General features: G+C 39.9%; 1 protein-coding gene and 1 long non-coding RNA gene across 4 annotated transcripts in view; one reads left to right on the top strand and one right to left on the bottom strand.

The window, feature by feature from the left end:
• LOC139537260 (teneurin-1-like) overlaps window positions 1–17129 on the bottom strand; it is a 184481-nt gene extending 167352 nt beyond the window's left edge. For all 3 annotated transcript variants that reach the window (XM_071338378.1, XM_071338379.1, XM_071338380.1), the window contains exon 1: window positions 16880–17129. The gene's annotated coding sequence lies outside the window, so the exon portion shown is untranslated. The remainder of the gene's footprint in view (window positions 1–16879) is intronic.
• A 163-nt stretch (window positions 17130–17292) lies between these two features.
• On the top strand, window positions 17293–23695 carry LOC139537264 (uncharacterized). Its single transcript, XR_011667496.1, has 2 exons — window positions 17293–17497; window positions 21890–23695. It is a non-coding gene; the product is annotated as an uncharacterized lncRNA (long non-coding RNA).
• Window positions 23696–24013: the final 318 nt, after the last annotated feature.

Here is a 24013-nt window from a genome sequence, read left to right as displayed (position 1 = left end):
TTAGTTGAGGTAATATGTACATGTAGCTAGAGTTATTAAAGTGACTGCATAGATGATAACAACAGAGAGTAGCAGCAGTGTAAAATAGAGATGGGGGGGGGGGTGGGCAATGCAAATAGTCAGGGTAGCCATTTGATTAGGTTTTCAGGAGTCTTATGGCTTGGGGTAGAAGCTGTTAAGAAGCCTCTTGGACCTAGACTTGGCGTTCTGGTACTGCTTGCCGTGCGGTAGAAGAGAGAACAGTCTATGACTAGGGTGGCTGGAGTCTTTGACAATTTCTAGGGTCTTCCTCTTACACCGCCTGGTATAGAGGTTCTGGATTAGAGGTCGACCGATTAATCGGAATGGACGATTAATTAGGGCCGATTTCAAGTTTTCATAACAATCGGAAATCGGTATTTTTGGACACCGATTTGGCCAACTTTCTTTTTTTATTATTATTTTTTTTTTACACCTTTATTTAATTAGGCAAGTCAGTTAAGAACACATTCTTATTTTCAATGACGGCCTAGGAACGATGGGTTAACTGCCTTGTTCAGGGGCAGAACGACAGATTTTTACCTTGTCAGCTCGGGAATTCAATCTTGCAACCTTATAGTTAACTAGTCCAACGCTCTAACCACCTGCTTTACATTGCACTCCACGAGGAGCCTGCCTGTTACGCGAATGCAGTAAGAAGCCAAGGTAAGTTGCTAGCTAGCATTAAACTTGTCTTATAAAAAACAATCAATCAATCAATCCATCATAATCACTAGTTAACTACACATGGTTGATGATATTACTAGTTTATCTAGCGTGTCCTGTGTTGCATATAATCGATGCGGTGCTCATTCGCGAAAAAGGACTTGATTTTAATGCACTTAATGTCATTGCTCCAACGTGTACCTAACCATAAACATCAATGCCTTTCTTAAAATCAATACACAAGTATATATTATTAAACCTGCATATTTAGTTAATATTGCCTGCTAACATGAATTTCTTTTAACTAGGGAAATGGTGTCACTTCTCTTGCAACAGAGTCAGGGTATATGCAGCAGTTTGGGCCGCCTGGCTCGTTGCGAACTGTGTGAAGACTATTTCTTCCTAACAAAGACAGCCAATTTCGCCAAACAGGGGATGATTTAACAAAAGCGCATTTGCGAAAAAAGCACAATCGTTGCACAACTGTACCTAACCATAAACATCAATGCCTTTCTTAAAATCAATACACAGAAGTATATATTTTTAAACCTGCATATTTAGCTAAATGAAATCCAGGTTAGCAGGCAATATTAACCAGGTGAAATTGTGTCACTTCTCTTGCGTTCATTGCACGCAGAGTCAGGGTATATGCAACAGTTTGGGCTGCCTGGCTCGTTGCGAACTAATTTGCCAGAATTTTACGTAATTATGACATAACATTGAAGGTTGTGCAATGTAACAGGAATATTTAGACATATGGATGCCACCCTTTAGAAAATACGGAACGGTAAGCATAAGTTCAAACGTAAGCATTCATTCAAACAGCACTTTCGTGCGTTTTGCCAGCAGCTCTTCGCAATGCTTCAAGCATTGAGCTGTTTATGACTTCAAGCCTATCAACTCCCGAGATTAGGCTGGTGTAACCGATGTGAAATGGCTAGCTAGTTAGCGGGGTGCGCGCTAATAGCGTTTCAAACGTCACTCGCTCTGAGACTTGGAGTAGTTGTTCCCCTTGCTCTGCATGGGTAACGCTGCTTCGAGGGTGGCTGTTGTCGATGTGTTCCTGGTTCGAGCCCAGGTAGGGGCGAGGAGAGGGACGGAAGCTATACTGTTACACTGGCAATACTAAAGTGCCTATAAGTACATCCAATAGTTAAAGGTATATGAAATACAAATCGTATAGAGAGAAATAGTCCTATAATTCCTATAATAACTACAACCTAAAAACACTTCTTACCTGGGAATATTGAAGACTCATGTTTAAAGGAACCACCAGCTTTCATATGTTCTCATGTTCTGAGCAAGGAACTTAAACGTTAGCTTTCTTACATGGCACATATTGCACTTTTACTTTCTTCTCCAACACTTTGTTTTTGCATTATTTAAACCAAATTGAACATGTTTCATTATTTATTTAAGGCTAAATTGATTTTATTGATGTATTATATTAAGTTAAAATACAGTAAGTGTTCATTCAGTATTGTTGTAATTGTCATTATTACAAATACATTTTTAAAAATCGGCCGATTAATCGGTATCGGCTTTTTTTGGCCCTCCAATAATTGGTATTGGTATCGGCGTATGAAAAATCATAATCGGTCGACCTCTACTCTGGATGGCAGGAAGCTTGGCCCCAGTGATGTACTGGGCCGTTCGCACTACCCTCTGTAGTGCCTTGCGGTCGAAGGCTGAGCAGTTGCCATACCAGGCAGTGATGCAACCAGTCAGGATGCTCTCGATGGTGCAGCTGTGGAACCTTTTGAGGATCTGAGGACCTATGCCAAATCTTTTCAGTCTCCTGAGGGGGAATAGGTTTTGTCGTGCCCTCTTCACGACTGTCGTGGTGTGCTTGGACCATAGCGCCTGATGGATTTTGCGAATGTACTTGATGGAGTGTCGTTTCTCTTTACTTATTTGAGCTGTTCTTGCCATAATATGGACTTGGTCTTTTACCAAATAGGGCTATATTCTGTATACCACCCCCACCTTATCACAACCAGTGGTGTAAAGTATTGATAAGTAAAAATACTTCAAGTAAAAATACTTGAAAGTACTACTTGAGTAGTTTTGGGGGGTATCTGTAATTTACTTTACTATTTATAGTTTTGACAACTTTTACTTCACTACATTCCCAAAGAAAATGATGTACTTTTTACTCCATATTTTTTCCCCTGACTGTTTAGCAGGACAGGTAAATGGTCTAATTCCCACACTTATCAAGAGAACATCCCTGGTCATCCCTACTGCCTCTGATCTGGCGGACTAACTAAACACATGCTTCGTTTGTAAATGATGTCCGAGTTTTGGAGCGTGCCCCTAGATATCCATACATTTTTTTTAAACAAGAAAATGGTGCCGTCTGGTTTTCTTAATATAAGGACATTTTAAAATATTTATACTTTTACTACTTAAGTATATTTTATCAATAACATTTACTTTTGATACTTAATTATATTTAAAACGAAATACTTTTAGACTTTTACTCAAGTAGGATTTTACTTGGTGACTTTCACTTTTACTCGAGTCATTTTTTATTAAGGTACGACAATTGGGTACTTTTTCCACCACTGGTCACAACACAAGTGATTGGCTCAAACGCATTAAGAAGGAAAGAAATTCCACAAATTAACTTTTAACAAGGCACGCCTGTTCATTGAAATGCATTCCAGGTGACTACCTCATGAAGCTGGTTGAGAGAATGCCAAGAGTGTGCAAAGCTGTCATCAAGGCAAAGGGTGGCTACTTTGAAGAACCTCAAATATAAAATATATTTTAATTTGTTTGACACTTTTTTGGTTACTACATGATTCCATATGTGTTATTTCATAGTTTCGATGTCTTCACCATTATTCAACAATGTAGAAAATAGTAAAAATAAAGAAAAACCCTTGAATGAGTAGGTGTGTCCAAACTTTTGACTGGTACTGTAGATAAGAACACACATACACACACGCAAACACGCACAGCCAGATACAAACAACTATGCATACACACCCACACACCCAAATAAATTGTTGACCCAATTCTGGCAAGTCCAACCCAAGGTTGCCATGCTTCATTTCTCTCCAGAGGCAAAATCACCACCACTAATTTAAATGTCTAATAGCATTTTTCTTCCAACATAAAAGAGTTATTATCATAAATCATTAATATACTGTAAGCTTATTCAGAAATTGGCATATTTGTGGGACATAAAATGTGCAATAGAAGATATATTCCCATAAATAATTGATAAGCTTAAAGAATAAGCCTTGAATATATTTGCAATTTTATGCATTATATTATCCTGTGCTTATAGAAATAACTATTGTATTTAAGGGGTTTCCTTGTTTCAAGTGAACAGACTCATGTTTTTCAAAGTCCAATACTCTCTCCTTTGGAAAAAACAGCACTCATGAATAAAAAGTAGAACATTTAAATAGTGAAAATAAGATATATATTTTAAGTGGCAATCCTCTGGGGCTATAAAACAACAGTGTGTCATAAGCAGTGTCTGGATACAGAGACAAGCAGCAGCAGCAGCCCCACTCGGTCCATTACTGCAGCTCAACCATGTGACAACACTAATCAAACACTGCCTCACCACGACCCATCGCTAACTAAAGGCCAATTCATACTTACATGTCCGAAGAGCCGTAAGGGCCCCCCAGCTCATTCTGATAGATTTATGGATGCCTTCAGCACATCTCATAAATGTCTCACCAATGCAGCTCTGCAGGTGGATGTGGCTTCATTCAAGTAGCAGATGCAAAAATAAGTAAGAGACAGAGACATTGTTTTTGCCTGGGTCATATGTAAGGTAAGAAACCCATCTACCAGCGGACAGTCATATATTCTAGATTGGCTATTCCCAAACTGGGGGGTACACGCAATGCCGTCGGGGGTACGCCAAATAAAAATGTGATTCACATTTTCAAACAGTCCATTTAGATTGTTCAACGAGGCTATACATTTGGGCGATGTTTTTTTCTCGCCTGAGTAGCCTCGTTTCAATGCCAAAAATATAATTAAACCATCTAGTGTTCAGTGAAATAACAACAAAATGTCAAATAGAGGTAGCCTAGTCAAATAATGAACATCCAATCACATTAACCGTTACTCTTTCGCGTAAATTCCACTAACGGTCCGTATGTAGTCAAACAATGCTGGTGCTCATTCCGTTTGCTCAAAAATTGATAAATGGTTAAAAAAAAATATGGCGCACGTCCATAGAGACACATACCAGCTCTACTGGTAGTACTGCTTTTACCAGCAGTACTACACCTGCACCTGTCGACGACACAAGTTGTTCTGCTCCCACGAGCACATCCAAAGCTTATAGCATCAGTAATTATACATTTGTTGCTAGCCCAGCTAGCATGGACACTGACAGTTGTGATTCTTCGCAAACAAGCCAGTGAATTCTATGCATTACAGCTGGATGAGTCAACAGACGTGGCAGCCTGGCACAGCTGCTGGTATATGTTCGTTACGTTTATTGAGGGTCAATTAAGGAAGACATCCTCTTCTGGAAACCAGGACAACAGGAGAGGATCTTTTTTAAGAACTGGACAGCTTTGTAACATCAAATGGACTTTGGTGGTCAAGATATGTTGGTATCTTTACTGATGGTGCAAAAGCCATGACAGGGAGACATAGTGGAGTGGTAATGCGCGTGCAAGCAGTTGCTCCCGATGCCACTTGGGTACACTGCAGCATCCACCAAGAGGCTCTTGCTGCCAAGGGAATGCCTGACAGCTTGAAAGACATTTTGGACACTACAGTGAAAATGGTTAACTTTGTTAAAGCAAGGCCCCTGAACTCTTGTGTATTTTCGCATTTTGCAATGATATGGGCAGCGACCATGTAACGCTTTTACAGCATACAGAAGTGCGCTGGTTATCAAGGGGTAAAGTATTGACACGTATTTATTTTTATTGAGAGACGAGCTTAAAGTTCTTTACTGACCATCATTTTCACTTGTCTGAATGCTTGCATAATGACGAGTTTCACACGACTGACCTACCTGGGTGATGTTTTTTCTCGCCTGAATTATCTGAATCTAGGATTACAGGGACTCCGCAACTATATTCAATGTGAGGGACAAAATGGAGGCTATGATTAAGAAGTTGGAGCTCTTCTCTGTCTGCATTAACAACGACAACACACAGCTCTTTCCATCATTGTATGATTTTCTGTGTGCAAATGAACTCAAGCTTACGGACTATGTCAAATGTGATATAGCGAAGCACCTAAGCTGGGTGAGCAATTACGCAGGTACTTTCCCGAAACGGACGACACAAACTGGATTTGTTATCCCTTTCATGCCCTGCCTCCAGTCCACTTACCGATATCTGAACAAGAGTCTCATCGAAATTGGTGAGTTATTCACAATTTTTGATGAACAAATAAGGTTTTATATGTAAGATGGCTAAATAAAGAGCAAAATGATTGATTATTATATTATTATTTGTGCCCTGGTCCTATAAGAGCTCTTTGTCACTTCCCACGAGCCGGGTTGTGACAAAAACTCACACTCATTCTTATGTTTAATAAATGTATCGTATAGTGTGTGTGTGTGTGTGGCAGGCTTATAATGACGGCAAAAAACAACATTTGAGAGTGTGCTGACCCTGATGCTAGAGGGGGTACGCAGCTGGAGGTTGAATGTTTGAAGGTGTACGGGACTATCCATTTTTTTTGTTCATCCATTTTTTTGTATGGAAACCCAGGAAGCGTGACCTATAGTATAGAGATGATCCAATACTAGGTTATACCCAGTACACCAGCTCTGCTCTGTCCATACCACCAGGGAAGACAGGAGTCCAATTAAGTGAGAGTGCTAGGATTGTTTTGACCCTGAGTGAAACCTGTCCCTTCACACGGAGTTGTCACAGCTTGCAGAGCAGAGCAGAGTGGGGGACTGGGCGGACTATAATAATGGATTACAGCTTAATAACACGTAGAGTAGACCTCTCGTTCACTCTCGATGTCTCTTGCTTGGTAGCCTCTTTACATCACACTGTTGTACATTCACAGCATACAACTATATGGTTCTTCTCCTCTCCTCTTTGATTGCTGTTGCATACAGTAGGTGAATTGGTGAAATGGAATTGTATAGTACGGCCTTCAGAGCGATGAACTGGACATCAGTAAATAACTTTTTACATGCTCTGTTGCTGATTGGTCAACTGTCAATTCTTGTTTTGACTATAGAAAATGTGTAGTTACTGTTACTCTCTCATCAAATGTAGCACTGTTCTCCAAGTAATCATTCACAGCCAACATCTAATGGACGTCTACAACAAGTGACACACGTACACCCACAGCACTGTTTTGGATGCTGGGACCCACTGCACTTGACTGTAGCCTCGTCCTTTGCTCTTCTACAACTCTGGGGTCTCGTACTCTATCATCATCTTTCACCTTGTCACAGGGCAGGCAGGCCTGTGGACTGTGAAGATATCACTTTCTCTCCCCACCCGAACGCCAATGCTAATGCTAATGAAGCAGGCCCAGGAATGGAGGAGGCAAAGGGAGGCACTGAAATCTTCTCTTCCTACACTGTTATGCGCAAATGAAAGGTGACTCTTCCTAATGCAATAACCATTTTCAGAATGTAGCACAAGCTGCATCTCCTGAGAAAGTAATCCATTGACACAGGTTCAACTTTTGCAGCTTTGCAGAATATTTGAGGTTACGACCTGACAGGCAGCATGTTTCACTGTGACTTTCCCGTTGTGCTTTGACACCTACGGATCGTAAACATTCACAGGGTGCTCTGGGTTGTCACAGCGCCTAATGGACTGTTAGCTACATGAGGCTATCAAATTAAGTGCTGAAGGCATTGATTTATCTCCTTTAAAGATACATGTTTGTTTCTGGGGCTCAAAAGAGGCCCAATGCATCAGCCTGCTGTTCATAGAAGATAGGTTTATAATTTTAGGGAATCCAAATACTCTACAAAGATGTATTGGTAGGAATTAAAGTATATTATTATTAGACAATAACTACAAAAAACACAAATGAAAGTGGTATGTATGCATAATTCAATGATAATTCAATATTACCGAGGATAACCATGGGCGATACAATAGTCTTGTCCACCAGCTGTCTGCCGTACCTATTTACGGAACAATGTCTGTTACGATGATCTGTTATGAATGAGATGACACCCTAATATTTCCTGTAATCTGAGTAGTAGCAATTGATTTCTTCTGCTGATTGTAGGCAGCCTCTAACTCAGGGGAGCTCCTCCCTTATACAAACATCTAATTGTGTGATTCGTTAAGCAACCTGACAGTAACCTTTTTATCAGCAAGCCCCATGGCAACCCACCCAGAATGTGGGCAGTTCTAGCTCAACATGAAATTCAGTATGTTAGGCTTAGAAGCCTGGCATGTATCACCCTATGCAGAAATGCTTGGTGGTTTATGGGAACTAGTACAAGCCTTTTATTGGCTGGTTTAATTTGCAGTTTGACGAATGGTACAACTTGGTTTTAAGGGTGCTCCCCACCATTTCTGGTGCTGAAGTTCAGAGCAAATTACACAAGCAATCTCTGTTCTTATGCTCTAAACTGCCAGTAGACATTGAAACATAATGGACTTGAATTGAAAGCACTGGAACTATGATTTGAAAACACCTGGAGAGTTCTTGCTAGAGTCTGTGGGTGGTATTGCTGTTTAAATCAGAGGACATGATCAATCTTGACAACACTGTTTCAATGTTTAAATACAAATCATTGACAGAGTACAACCTGTATGAAAATACTGTATGTCAAATAATCAAATGCTATGCCATAGATGAAAAACACATGGTTGCATGGTACCAGTGAAATGAGTCGTGTGCATGTGCATTTTCACATAAAAGCTTTTTGAGTAATTGGCCAACACACGCAACATGGATCTCTAGATGGATTACAACAGGAGCATGAATGTTTTTCTTGATGCTCGCTCACATTACAAGCCTAGTTTGGGGCACCAGGGTTATCAGTAAAGTAGAGGGATCTCTTATGAGAATGGCATCTTATTGTAAGGATGAATAGATCACTCCTATAAAAGGCATACATCCACTTTATTCCCAAGCCATGTATCAAATGGAGGAATGTACAGAGGCATTACTCTGACACGTGTGCGTTTGCCAGGCACCAGCTAACAATTTATTGCATGACCCACAGCTTCCACTTTCAGGGTCCTCATTGCATTGTGCTGCAGCTGCAAATCGGCCATTTAGAGTGTAAGAAGGTGTCACTCAGAATCTTCCAATGTCTGTATGACACTCACGCTTTAGTCATCTCTCAACAGTCTACCATTTGACATTCAACTTTGGCTCCATCCTTCCCTCATGGACAAGCCCTTAGATGCAACACATTCACTATCCTTACCGGCACGTCTGTCAAGCCCCTCTCTCCACTGTGCGTTCCCCCATGCATCGCAGCTGGCTGCTCCCAGTCTTCCATCCACTCTGCTAGGCCGGCCCTTCCAAAGCCCGTCCCTCAAACCAATCATCCGTGCTAGACATGGAATATATGTGCCATGTACTGAACACACTAAATCACATACCAGTCAAAACTCATTTGAAAAAACATAAGACTGTCATTTCCTCTTCATCATCATCATTTGTTTATTTCACTTTGGTGCGTTACTGTAGTTTACTTGAATAATCTCCACAGCAGAGCTTCCTTGTCCTTGCATGTTCTTCTGAATCATCTAATCATCAGAAAGCATCTTGTCTGGTCCTTTGTTCTGATCCCTCTGTGATAAGAACCAGAGATCTTAATAGATATCACTGAGTTCTTTTGTGAGTCAATATTTGTAGATGTTGTTACTGTAGCTCTTCTGTTGTAAGACTCCCGTGGACCAGATGCACTCCCTTTGTTCATTGGTCTCTAGTGGTGAGGTAAACTTTGAAAATCTTCAGTTGTTCAAAACAAACACTATTTTGTTTTGTCTGATACCAGCTCCACTTTATTCAAACCTAGAGTCATTAGTCTCAGTTTATACATAATATAGATCGAAGGTAAGCAAAAGGTAAGCAAAATAATTTAAAGGAAAAGTTTAATTCCTCCTCATTAGCATTTAAAGAGAACAACAGAAGCTGATCAACTTTCTCCCTAGAGTCCAATTAATATATTTGAGCAAACACTTTTTGGATAGGTTATACAAGTGCAAACAAATACGACATTGGGTTTTCCATTAACAGAACTCACAAGATATCTCTGGTATCAAGAGCTCTTCAAAATCTCTTTTAACCTCTAGCCTACACATGTTGCTGTATTCAACACAGGTGCTTTTTCAAAGTACAGTAAATCATGGTTCAATGGTTCCTTGAATGAAGAAAGGAGCTCCTGCCTAAGCCAAGTACTGTATATAATTTTCATATAGTAATTTAACTGACACTCTTATCCAGAGCGACTTACAGGAGCAATTAGGGTTAAGTGCCTTGCTCAAGGGCATATGTTTTTCACCTAGTTGACTCAGGGATTCGAACCAGTGGCCTTTCAGTTCCTGGCCCAACTAGGCTACCTAGGCTACCTGCCACCCATAAGAGATGTAGTGTGTCACTCTACTGTACGGCATGAAACACGTTATGATGCAGTACTGATATTCACTTTATGACTATATCCTCTCCAGTCAAGATAGACTTGACGGATGTGCAGGTCCAGGGCTGGTGTGTACCACGTGGTCTGCGGTTGTGAGGCCGGTAGGACATACTACCAAATTCTCTTAAACAACGTTGGAAGCGGCTTATGGTAGAGAAATTAACATTCAATTATCTGGCATCAGCTCTGGTTGACATGCCTGCAGTCAACACATCTGTGACAAAACTGCACATTTTAGAGTGGCCTTTTATTGTCCGCAGCACAAGGTGCACCGGTGTAATGATCATGCTGTTTAATCAGCTTTTTGATATGCCATACCTGTCAGGTTGATGGATTATCTTGGCAAAGAAGAAATGCTCCCTAACAGAGACGTAAACAAATTTGTGTACAACATTTGAGAGAAATAAGCTTTTTGTTTGCATGGAACATTTCTGGTATCTTTTATTTCAGCTAATGAAATATTTATATTTCTGTTCAGTGTTCAGTGTAATTTGTTTTTAAACTGGATCATTTATATCAATACCATTTAGAGACTCAAAAAACAGTAATTGTTTAGTCTCAACTACTATATGATCAGTACTTTCCTGATAAAAACTAAATGTAGAGATGCATGAAGCCAGACTAACATGACTCAAATTATATAGGTTAATATGGGGACATAACACCATGAATAATATAGATTTAAACAAATATATTTTCACCCATCAGACCATAAAATTAGGAAAGATGAGAGGCATTATACAGTAGTTGTATGGGATGGTTACTGTATGGAAAGGTACTGTAGATAGAGAAAGCCACCGCTGGAGTGGGAGGCTATGGAGAGGATGGTGGGGGGTCGGTGAAATTATTACCTTTGCTGTAAAGACTACAATCCCTTTGACTACAGGGTATGCCAATGGCATAATTTGAGAAGAAAAATGTACCGCGATCAACAGACGAGCATGGGTGGAAGAGGTGGAGACAAATAATTGAATAGGAAATAGGCAGTTGACGTTGGGCAGAAAAGGCTGTTTGGGAAAATAAAATCCTGCTTATACAACCACATGATACGGGGAGAAAACAAAATATTATAAGCTATGGGAAATATTACTCAAAAACTTCAATTCAAATTCAGTTTTTTTATCACCAGTTGAATGCAAAGTGAACATAAATAACTCAGAATAAGGTTAGGCAGACATGAAAACAATTGGTTGTTTCAATGCCAATGGAATAGAGGCAGAGTTCATATTTAATGCAACTAGTAAGTAGTGATATAACTACAAATACCAGCGCTACCAGCAGTACAACCTTCACCACAACCACCACCAATACTGACACTAAACCATACATTACCAGGTCAAGTGAACAACAGGCCATATGTATTTACTTAATTTAATGGTTCTGAAACTATGTGATAATGTATTAGGAATTCATAACCAGACCTTTAAATAAAGTGTCACCTTGTACTTTCTGCAAAAAAAGCAGGGCATACTCGACAATGGCACATACAGTAGTCTTGTGTCTCATACATTGAGAAGATATGCCTAGGGGTGGTCATTGAGGAGGTCAACATCACATTACCTTCATTTAGGAAATGCAAATATGCATACTAATATTCTTGTTTTCACCACCTTCAGACATCAAATGTCCCACCAATATGTTTCCATATTTCCTTGGACATTAAAAGAAAGAATAACCCAATGGCATATCCAATTAGTTAATTATTTTTTACATTTTATTAATTTAGCAGACGGTCTTATCCAGAGAAACTTACTTAGTAGTAAGTGCATACATTTTTCATACTTTTTCATATTGGTTCTGCGTGGGAATCTAACCCACAACCCTGGCGTTGCAAGCTCCATGCTCTACCAACTGAGATACACGGGACCCCATGGGAATATACAGTACCAGTCTAAAGTTTGGACACACCTACTCATTCAAGGGTTTTTCTTTATTTTGACTATGTTCTACATTGCAGAATAATAGTGAAGACATCAAAAATATGAAATAACACATATGGAATCATGTAGTAACCAAAAAACTGTTTAACAAATCAAAATATATTTTATATTTGAGATTCTTCAAAGTAGCCACCCTTAGCCTTGATGAGAGCTTTTGCACACTCTTGACATTCTCTCAACCAGCTTCACCTGGAATGTTTTTCCAACAGTCTTGAAGGAGTGTGCTATTGACAAGCTGACTGCAGGAATGTCCTCCATAGCTGTTGCTAGATAATTGAATGTTCATTTCTCTACCATAAGCTGCCTCCAATGTCATTTTAGAGAATTTGTCCTAACAACCGCAGACCACGTGTATGGCGTCATGTGGGCGAGCGGTTTGTTGATGTCAACGTTGTGAACAGAGTGCCCCATGGTGGCAATAGGGTTATGTATGGGTAGGCATACGCTACGGACAACGAACACAAATGCATTTTATCCATGGCAATTTGAATGCACAGAGATATCGTGACAAGATCCTGAGGCCCATTGTCGTGCCATTCATCCGCCGCCATCACCTCAAGTTTAAGCATTATAATGCACCGCCCCATGTCACAACTATCTGTACACAATTCCTGGAAGCTGAAAATGTCCCAGTTCTTCCATGGCCTGCATACTCACCAGACATTGAGCATGTATGGGATGCTCTGGATCAATGTGTACAACAGCATGTTCTAGTTCCTGACAATATCCAGCAACTTTGCACAGCAATTGAAAAGGAGTGGGACAACATTCGACAGGCCACAATCAACAGCCTGATTAACTCTATGCCACAATCAACAGCCTGATCAACTCTATGCGAAGGAGATGTGTCACGCTGCATGAAGCAAATGGTGGTCACACCTGATACTGACTGGTATTCTGATCTACACCCGTACCTTTTATTTTAATTCACAGTAATGTGAAATCCATAGATTAGGACCTAATGAATTTATTTCAATTGACTGAGTTCCTTATTTGAACTGTAACTCAGTAAAATCTTTTTAATTGTTTTTTGTTGCATTTATATTTTTGTTCAGTATAATAACTGAAGGTTTCTTTTGTGAAAGGAAGGTCTAGAAACAAAAGCAATGTTGGCGTTATTAAATATATATTAAAGATTATGCAGAAGACTAACCAACTGCAATGACATGTTTTGATATGTAAGATGGGCAGGTCTTGCTTTAGCATCATACAAATCAAACTGTGTTTCTATACAATCTGTAAGACTGAATCTTAGCTGATGTGCTTAGCCATAAATGCAGAATAACATAAGCAAGCTATTTATGTCCTAATCATTTCAAAACTTGCATTTGTGCATTTCTCTAGGGCTGGAAATTGCCAGAGACCTCAAAATACGATATTATCACGATACTTAGGTGGGTCATTCCACGAAAGGAGTGTTTTTTGCGTCCCTTTGATATTTTAATTAAATATAAATTGGGCACAAATATTGAATTTTAAAAGCTTGAAACATTGAGTTTTCAATAATTTATATATTTTTTATATGAATAAAGACTTGCTAAAGTGCCAAATACAGTTTTCAGGATCATTGTAAAGCCCTTGTTATTTTGTTGGTTTGACATTAATTTCTGAAGATGATTATTTATTTAATGTGATTAGTGATTAATTTTAAGTTTAACAAAAACCCTGTCCCTCATTTTAAGGTCAACCCTGTTACGGACACAAAACTCTCATTTTAATATGGTGAAACTATTCCTTTCAAAATATTTTTTTCAAAAGAAACATTGAACATCGAACGGTCAAATCATAGTGTAAAAGCAGGTGAGCTGGTTGTACTCTTTTTGGACATTTTCTGGTGTTTTGTGGTGTGAAACTAAGCGGGTTGAGCATAAAAGGTCAACCCTGTTACATTAAAATGTTTGTCATTTAGTATACACTCTTATTCAGAGTGACTTAAAGTGAGTGCATTCATCTTAAGATAGCTAGGTGGGACAACCACATATCACAGGCATAGAAAGTACATTTCTCCTCAATAAAGTAGCTGTCAGCAAAGTCAGAGCTAGTAAGGGGGATTATTTAAGATACTCTTTGAAGAGGTAGGGTTTCAGATGTTTTTGGAAGATAGGCAGGGACTCTGCTGTCCTAGCTTCAGTGGGAAGCTGGTTTCACCATTAGGGTGCCTGGACAGAGAAGAGTTTGGACTGGACTGAGCAGGAGCTGCCCTCCCGTAGTGGTGGGAAGGCCAAAAGACCAGAGGTGACAGAACGGAGTGCTCGGGTTAGGGTGTAGGGTTTGAGCCTGAAGGTTGGGAGGGGCAGATCCTCTTGCTGTTCCGTAGGCAAGTACCATGGTCTTGTAGTGGATGCGAGCTTCGACTGGAAGCCAGTGGAGTGTGCGGAGGAGCGGGGTGACATGGGAGAACTTGGGAAGGTTAAACACCAGGTAGGCTGCAGCATTCTAGACATGCTGCAGGGGTTTGATGGCACATAGATAGACAGTCTAGAAATGTTTTCAAGCTTGCAATCAATTGCCCCTCCCTGTTTCACACAACAAGCTTCCATTCCCCCTGTCAAAAGGGGATTTATGGCTGATTTGAGATGAAGACATCAACCCTGTTACTTTATTTGACACTTAATAGGCACTTACTATAGTGTTTTTTTAATTTAACCTCTTGAGATGGGAAAACATGTTTTTGATGAAGTTGAACATGTGCCCTTTATGACAGAATGTTTTTTTGCACCAAGTTACACTACTTAAAAGGAACCTAATTGGCGGAATGAAGCAGGTGCCGGTACGATATGTATTTCAATTCTCCCAATTCTCACGATTCTATATGTATTGCGATTTGTTACTGCGATTTTATTGTGATTTGATGTTCCAAACATATTGCTCACTTTATGTCTGCAGCAGAGAGACAGGAGATAGCACGAGAAAATGTGCTTTGATCAGTCTTGGAAATAAAAGTGCTGAAAACATATTGGCTCACTATTTCAAAAGAAGATGGATAACATGCTATAGGATGAAAAAGACTGTCGTTTTGGCACTGGTACAGCCGACTAGCGTTAGCTAACGCTACCTATCAACAACAACAAAAAGTCCAAGTATTGATATAATATCATCCAAAACAATATTGCGATATGTAACCGTATCTATTTTTTCCCCAATATTGTTTTCTACAGCTAAACCCAGTGATTAAATTGAAATGAGTGAGAAATATGGCAAGGGGATTGGCTGCTTGATGATGTACAATGTAAACCACATTGAATTCAGGGTACAGTACATGACTTCTCAAAACACACTGAGACTTGCTTGTATAGATTTTAAACTCAATAACTCAACAAAAAAAATGACTGTGTAGTTTTATCGAGAAAATTAACTGCTGTCACACTGTTTATCAATCTGATAGGCCTTCTGATATTTAGATTTTAGTGCTGTGTTTTATTTGGATGATATTCGAATTGATCTATTCAAGAGGTTCATAGCATTTGATAAGAATATCAAGAATATCATCCATTACACTACATGAGGTAGGCTTACATAACGGTACATGAATATGGCTTTCGCATAGCACATCTGCAGTCTGCAGTAGTTTCATCTAGCCTACTCAATGCAGATTAATATAATTAACATTTTCCAAAAATGCAGTAATGGAAGCTCAGCATTGCCTCTGACTATAATAGCCCAGAGCCTGTGTGTTTCAGGTGGCTCCTGAGAGCAAATCAATGCCAATAAATGCCATCATACTCAGTGGCGTTATCATATAAAAAAAAATCATAATTGCAGGTAACATATATGTAATAATATGTAATAGTTGTTTTCAATTAAACACATGTTATTAAAGCTATTACTGGACACCCCTGAGTAAGAAATATGTCAGTTGCCAGTTTCAGACGGTCTGTCTTGCACATTGTACAAGGTTGTCAACAGATAGCATCAATTTTACAACCTGTCATAGATACAATTGAGATATTATTATAAAAATGATTTTATTTTATGTTTGTTTCATCTTTGGAAGTTGTCAAATATATTTTGTTTCTGGTCATGTCATCAAGCCAAGTGCATTAGTATAACATTTTACATTGGCTACTTGTCTGCATCTTTACCCGAGAAAGCTGATCGACTGATCCTGATAGTCTATAGGCTATATTCGCAGAACTGCCGACATTACTGAATGTATAATACTACTACTAATACTAGCCTACATACTACTAACAATTCGATACACACGTTAAGCTACATTATTGCCTAACCTTAATGTACACAATGTAAGCCTAATAAATATATTGTAATGCACTGGTTCATTGCTGACCAACATGGCAACTCCAATTACCTTGCTGTCTGTAAAGTTTACGGGACAGGTATAGTCTGTAGCCTTTAGCAAAATTGTCATGTTAAGGTAGGCTACCACAGAATGTCCTTTCCTCAGAGTTGGTATCACCAGCTAGGAACATAAAGATAATGTCCATTAGCACCACGGGCCCGCCGAATGGGAATATCCCATAGCCTAGCCGGCACCTTGTGTATTGATACGGGGCTATCACTGCACTCGCTATAGCCTACAATCCCTTTCTCGAATGTTTTTGCACCTGAGGATACCACCATTCAGGAGCGATACAGTAGGATATAGCGCGCCACGTAGCAATTATGCGATAAACACAAGCTGAAAGCAGTAGCTAGTAGACAAATGGCTCACCTTTTCGTGATGTGACCATACCGGAGGCTTATTCCCATGCCATAGTTTCACTTCATTAGAAATAAGAAGACTGTTCACATTATTATCTGCTGTATCCTCGTGTATCCTTGGCAAATAACGCAATGATGACGGTTGAGCTACGCTCGCTTCAGCTGAATAGGCTATGATGCTCCGGTGAATGTGTCGAAGAGAATGGCAAGACAGCGTTTGATATGTAGAGCGGAACGCGTGTGATTTGCTTTTTTCTAATGGTTATGATTCAACTGTTCATCTTTAAAAAAAATCTTCCCTGGTGGACACAATCACCAACTCAGCATCACTGGAATATACCATACACTACAGAGAAGAAGGGGGTGTGGCACCGGTGAGCAATAATTTCACCATCCAACACAGCCAGCCTGACGAGGTAAGGTCAGTGGCGTACCGCAGTTCCGCGGGGCGTCCGCAAGGTCTGAGCAAGAGCCCTCTTTTCTGGGGGGAAACAATGCTACGCATCCTACAATCCTACAATTCTACACATTTTGCCATGAGGCTGAGAGAAAATGTTGCTGTTTTAAAGCTAATTTCAGTACTTGTTGCATTTACAACTCGTTTTAGTCCTCTGGTCTACTGATTTCAGTAAGTATACTGTATGTCTGTGGATTGACTGTATTGTTTGAATGGAATGTTGGTTTATTGGCACTTATTGGCAAGTTTCTTTTTTGGGGGCTTCTAAAGAAAAAAAATGGTAAAGCACGTGCGTTGGTAAGCAACGCCCCCTCGAGTGGAGAACGCAGCCTGTAATTTAGCCTGTGACATTTGTTCAAGTGAAGATGCCAGTTCTACAAACAAGTAGCTATTACTCCTCGGCCGGAAGTCCTTGAATAAAATAAAAATGATCTGCTTGAAAGTAATTGTCTCTTTTATAAGTGTACATGATTTTTGTTGGTAAAAGCAGGGGTGAAAGTAAGGTGGTACCCGGCAAAATAAATAGCGGGGGTACGCCATACTTGTAAAACGTAAGTCAATCACAATTAATACAACATGCGCAAAAGACTATAGCCTTTTACACCATTATTTAACATTACTACATGTCAGCCGCATGAAAAATGTGTGAATTGACTAGAAACCAGGTGGTATATGTTCCAAATTGCATTGTGGTTTGAGCAGAACACTTACATTTGGCCAAGACCGAGGCATGCGGTGGTGTAAAGTAAAAATACTTAAAAGTACTACTTCAGTAGTTTTTGGGGGGTATCTGTACTTTACTTTCCTATTCATATTTTTTACAACTTTTAGTTTTACTTTACTCCATTCCTAAAGAAAATAATGTACTTTTTACTCCTTACATCTTCCCTGGCACCCAAAAGTACTCATTACATTTTCAATGCGTAGCAGGACAGAAATTCACGCACTTATCAAGAGAATTTGAAAATATTTATACTTTTTACTTTTGATATTTAAGTATATTTAAAACCAAATACTTTTAGACTTTTACTCAAGTAATATTTTACTGGGTGACTTTTACTTGAGTCATTTTCTTTTAAGGTATCTTTTCTTCTACTCAAGTATGACAATTGGGTACTTTTTCCACCGCCGGGTGTGTGCGGACAACAGTGGATGCATCAATTCAGGCTACATTTGTAGGCCTAATGACAATTGCAGAATGTCATTACAATACATGTAGGTGTTTAGTAACAGATGTCTCTTTCCATTCATCAAATTCCGGGTGCACAGTGCACTGTTGGGGTTTGGATGCTGAAATTATTTTGTGAGTGGACGAATATGTGCTGGTAGCCTACATGAGCAACTTTGTTAAGTGATTGTTTGACAATCAGATGAAAACATCATGACCGGTTGTGTTTATGCCACATTAAAAGGCATAGGCGGCCTGTCCATAAGGCTAGAGGAAGCTTTCCCTAAAGTAAATGTAATTACATTTACAAAAGTATATAGCCTAATTAGCTTACTCCTGTCTATACACAAATAAATAAAATCCTTCAAAATAGGCTACTACCCCAGAAAGTACGATTTGACCACAGAGCATCATTAGCTTCTTTTTTTTTTAAGCTGTGGATTGTTTTAAATTGCATAGCCTACAGTCAGAATCGCGGAAAACTGTTTGGAAAGCAAATGGCTATTGCTGTAAAGAGATGAAAATAAAAAGACTCCAATCTGTCGTTAGTTATCAAAATGTTTACCTTAATTGAGTGAACAGTAGCCTATCTTATTGGCACCAGTGAAGAACATCGGCCATATCCCCGGTGAGTGTGCATATTCATTGTCTTGATCATTGGGTCAGTGACACTTTTGTTTGTTTTTGGACAATCATTTTCTCCTCCAGGTTAGATCGACGTCGTATTGTATTTGTGTCTCCCCTATTTGTAGGCCGGCTATATGGATCAGTGTCAGCAGAGTAGGCTACCCTGTAATTTTGGTAGTATTAAAAAAAATGCATGAGAGCACTTGGGTTTCCCATACCAGTAAGAAATTAAATCTACTTTCAATCCTGGGTAAAAGGCATGAGCTTGGCTTTGCTAGCTGGCTTATGATTTATTCATGCTACTTAATAGCAACTGGCAGGCTGTATCAGGCAAATTTACATGCGAGGGGAAAATTAATAGCTATATTTGCTAAGCTATCCATCTGATTGATACAGTTGATAAAAATACCATTAGCTAGCTAGCTAGACTGAAACTGCTGGAGAAGAGTTAACGTTACCGAACTCCCACCACCAGTCTGAGTTCACTAAGTGGCCTGTAGCTATATTTGTAGAAATTAAGAACTATTTATTTGCTAGCTATAATACTGACTATTGTGAACACTTTTTCGTTACCCTGCTTTTTTATTGATGCACTGGTGACTGAAAAAGTTGGCAAGAAAAATACCCTCTTGATTTCACAGCAAATGGCTGTGTTGTTTTGGTATAATTAGGCTCAATAGGCTTGTGTAAGTTTAAATTGGTGTTTCATTAGTTAACAAAGTTACTGACTGACTAGGCTAATTCTTATTCATGTTTTTGGTGATATTTAATTTCGGACAAAGAGGGAGTTAGCTCACTAGAAAAGCAGCATCCAGACAGACCATTCACAAAGCATCTCAGAGAAGGAGTACTGATTTAGGATCAGTTTTGACTTTTATATCACAATTAATGATTACATTGACAAGGGGGCGCTAGTCCTAGATCAGTATTTCTACTCTGAAGACGCTTTGTGAATACGGGCCGGGGAAGAAAGCTGTTGCCCAATACCTTGCACAGCAGTCTTTCACCACAGGACACTAGAGGTATTACAGTCAATGCTTATGATCCTAATATTTGTATGTGAATTTCCATATACAGGTCATTCGGAAAGTATTCAGACACCTTGACTTGGTTACGTTAAAGCCTTACTCTAAGATGGATTGTATTGTTTTTGTACCTCATAAATCTACACACAATACCCCATAATGACAAAGCAAAAACAAATTTGAAGAAATTTTTGCAAATGTGTTAAAAATAAAAACAGAAATATCACATTTACATACGTATTCAGACCCTTAACTCAGTACTTTGTTGAAGCACCTTTGGCAGTGATTACAGCCTTGATTCTTCTTGGGTATGACACTACTAGCTTGGCATACTTATATTTGGGGAGTTTCTCCCATTCTTCTCTGCAGATTCTCTCAAGCTCTGTCAGGTTGGATGGGGAGCGTTGTTACACAGCTATTTTCAGGTCTTTCCAGAGATGTTCGATCGGGTTCAGGTCCGGCCTCTGGCTGGGCCACTCAAGGACATTCAGAGACCTGTACCGAAGCCACTCCTGTGTTGTCTTGGCTGTGTGCTTAGGGTTGTTGTCCTGTTGGAAGGTGAACCTTCGTGCTCAGTCCTGAGCGCTCTGGAGCAGGTTTTCATCAAGGATCTCTCTGTACTTTGCTCTGTTCATCTTTCCCTCGATCCTGACTAGTCTCCCAGTCCCTGCCGCTGAAAAACATCCCCACTGCATGATGCTGCCACCACCATGCTTCACTGTAGGGATGGTTCCAGGTTACCTCCAGACATGACGCTTGGCATTCAGGCCAAAGAGTTCAATCTTGGTTTCATTAGATCAGAGAATCTTGTTTCTCATGGTCTGAGAGTCCTTTAGGTGCCTTTTGGCAAACTCCAAGTGGGCTGTTATGTGCCTTTTACTGAGGAGTGGCTTCCCTGGCCGCTCTGCAGGCCTGATTGGTGGAGTGCTGCAGAGATGCTTGTCCTTCTGGAAGGTTCTCCCATCTCCACAGAGTAACTCTGGAGCTCCGTCAGAGTGACCATCAAGTTCTTGGTCACATCCCTGACCAAGGCCCTTCTCCCCCGATTGCTCAGTTTGGCCGGGCGGCCAGCTCTAGGAAGAGTCTTGGTGTTTCCAAACTTCTTCCATTTAAGAATGATGGAGGCCACTGTGTTCTTGGGGACCTGCAATGCTGCAGAAAGTTTTGAGCACCCATCCACAGATCTGGGCCTCGACATAATCCTGTCTCGGAGATCTACGTAATATTCTTTCGACCTCGTGGCTTGGTTTTTGCTCTGTCATGCACTGTCATCTGTGGGACCTTATATAGACAGGTGTGTGCCTTTCCAAATCATGTCCAATCATTTGAATTTAACACAGGTGGACTCCAATCAAGTTGTAGAAACATCTCAAGGATGATCAATGGAAACAGGATGCACCTGAGCTCAATTCCGAGTCTCATAGCAAAGGCTCTAAATACTTATGTAAATAAGGTATTTCTGTTTTCATTTTTATACATTTGCAAAATGTCTAGAAACCTGTTTTCGCTTTGTCGTTATGTGGTATTGTGTGTAGATGGATTTTTTATTTTTTTTATTTAATACGTTTTAGAATAAGGCTGTAACGTAACAAAATGTGGAAAGTGTAAAGGGGTCTGAATACTTTCCGAATGCACATTATCAATGACACTAACAAAAGGGTTGAAATGTTCCGCAACATGTGCAGTGAACATGGCTTTGGTGATGAAAGAGACATAATGCATTTATTGTCATCTCCCTATCAGGCCACTGCATGCTGTGATATGGACTGGATGGTGACACATCTTCTTCAAACTTCCTGATTGAATACTGGGGTCTTCAGTGGTTCCAGAAGCAAAGCCCTTACCTTGGAGTACAGCTACAGTCTCTTTCTGTCTCACAGCCATTCTGTCAACATGTATTGTATGTAACCACTCAAGTTCATGCAAACCTCTACGGATGTGAGCACTGACTTATATTCACTTTGTCCGATTCTTTAATCTTGTCTGGGATACACACCGAGTATAACAAACATTAGCAACTCCTTCCAAATATTGAGTTGCATCCCCCCCATTTTGCCCTAAGAACAGACTCAATTCATCGGGGTATGGACTCTACAAAGTGTCGAAAGCATTCCACGGGGATGCTGGCTCATGTTGACTCCAAAGGATCCCACAGTTCTGTCAAGTTGGCTGGATGTCATTTGGGGGGTGGACCATTCTTGATACACACGAGAAACTGATACACACGGGAAACAACCCAGCAGCGTGTCCGTTCTTAGCACAAACCGGTGAGCCTGGCACCTACTACCATACCCCGTTCAAAGACACTTCAATCTTTTGTCTTGCTTATTCACCCTCTGAATGGCACAATCCATGTCTCAATTGTCTCAAGGCATAAAAATCCTTCTTTAATCGGTCTCCTCCCCTTCATCTACACTGATTGAAGTGGATTTAACAAGTGACATCAATAAGGAATCATAGCTTTCAGCTGGATTCACCTGGTTAGTCTATGTGGAAAGAGCAGGTGTTCTTAATGTTTTATATACTCAGTGTATGTTTTAGTTGAGATACCTGTATGACATACACTAATGAAAATGTATTCACTCTGGACATGAGACTTTATTTTAGACCTTTTAAATATTGAAAGTCACTGAGGTCTTCAGTAAGGCTATTATACTGCCAATGTTTGTCTATGGCGATTGCATGAATAGCCGAATCCACTAATTTGAAGGGGTGTCCACATACTTTTGTATATAGAGTGTATCTCCAATTTACAATGTCCGATTGAAAAACAAAGTGACATATCAGATTCATACATATATGTACTACTCATTTTATATATAATATTTTTGTATTTATTATTTAATTATTATTATTTATTTAGTAATGCATTTTTCAAATATATTTTTTGGGGTGAAACATGGGCTTTAATAATGTAGTATTACTATTGTTATTGTTGATCCCGTGTATCTCAGTTGGTAGAACATGGTGCTTGCAACACTAGGGTTGTGGGTTTGATTCCCATGGAGAACCAGTATGAAGTTGTATGCACTCACTGGATAAGAGTGTTTACTTAAATGTTATTATTGTGTTGTATGGCAACATACTACAATTAAAATAATGTGTCCCTCTGTTTGTGTATTTCTCAACTCTGAGCTCAAGCTGTAGAAGACCTCACTCCCTCCAGATTCTGTCTTGTTTTGGATGCAGGTCTGCTGCAGGGGGGGAGTGCTCCAACCCCTCCTCAGAGGTGTGAAGTATCTGTTTACATGACACACCTCTGATCTCTCATGGGACCTTTGACCCGCCAATCATCACCCCTGGCCTGGGCATATCAGAACATTAGGCCGGGACGGATATATAAGGGGTCAGCCGACCCAAGCCGGGGTCAGGTCAGTCTCACTTTTCCAGAGAAAGGATTACATCACAAAGAGCTTGACTTTTTCCATGGACTCATTTCTACACGAACTGGATTACAAAATCTGAACTCCCTGGTGTGTTGTGAAGAAAAAATAATTAATTCACCATAAAACTGTGTGTGTCTGAAGCATAATAAAATGTTCAAATTGAGTTTGTGTCCTGTTCGTCATTGTACCTTTAACCGGGTACCCAGCGCAACCATCCCTTATCTGAACCGGCACTTCACTTCAGTTGGTGGTGCTTTATTTTTCACAAGCCATTTTCTTCAACAGATATGTTATGGTAGACAACATGCAACAGGGACAATAATGGATGTAGACAGATCCAAATAGGGAGGTGAGTTGAGTGCAATCCCTGCCTGTGAACTGTCTGTTTTCTTCCATTAGTATTCAAGGTTGCTAGCTTATCATGGCTAATTTGAATTGCAATCTGTTTGCGCGAGGCTGCTGCCAGAGGGAACCAAGGACT

The sequence above is a fragment of the Salvelinus alpinus genome, chromosome 13 (assembly GCF_045679555.1).
Source record: "Salvelinus alpinus chromosome 13, SLU_Salpinus.1, whole genome shotgun sequence".
Classification (NCBI taxonomy): Eukaryota; Metazoa; Chordata; class Actinopteri; order Salmoniformes; family Salmonidae; genus Salvelinus; species Salvelinus alpinus.
This window is presented reverse-complemented; position numbering and strand designations above follow the sequence as displayed.